Source organism: Arachis duranensis, chromosome 2, assembly GCF_000817695.3.
Source record: "Arachis duranensis cultivar V14167 chromosome 2, aradu.V14167.gnm2.J7QH, whole genome shotgun sequence".
NCBI classification, from domain to species: Eukaryota; Viridiplantae; Streptophyta; class Magnoliopsida; order Fabales; family Fabaceae; genus Arachis; species Arachis duranensis.
The window spans coordinates 76,654,525-76,655,106 of record NC_029773.3 but is presented as its reverse complement, the minus strand read 5'-3'; positions in this window follow the sequence as shown (position 1 = coordinate 76,655,106).

Sequence of the window (582 nt, the reverse complement as noted above, 5' to 3'; positions counted from 1 at the left end):
ATGGATAAATATTCACCAGTGATGGTGATGGATAAATATTCACCAGTATGGTGATGGATAAATATTCACCAGTATGGTGATGGATAAATATTCACCAGAATGGTGATGGATAAATATTCACCAGTGAGAGTGATGGATATGGATCATGATTATGATCAAGTTTACTTTGAGTATGACTCAAGTTGGGAAGACACGACAGAGGGACAGTCCAATGGTTAACTGCCAGGACTTGTCGGGTTGGCTCTATAACCGACAGATGATATCATCAGCCACTAGGGACATGCATTCATCATATGCATACTATATGAATTGTTTGAGATTGCCTATTTGACTGCATATTACTTGCTAAATGTCTAACTGCCTTAATTGTCCCTATTTGTATATTTCTTGTCTGATATAACTGTGTTTGCTACATTATACTCCTGCTGGTGGTTGGGAGGTTTGAAGGAATTGGAAAGGGAAGTATTAGTTAGACTGAAGTATCTTTAGTCAGATGTCCTTTATGGTTTAACTTGTTTATAAGCTTTGATATTATCTGGAGGAAGTTCTAGGATTGCCTTCGGCTTTCCTCTATTATTATGT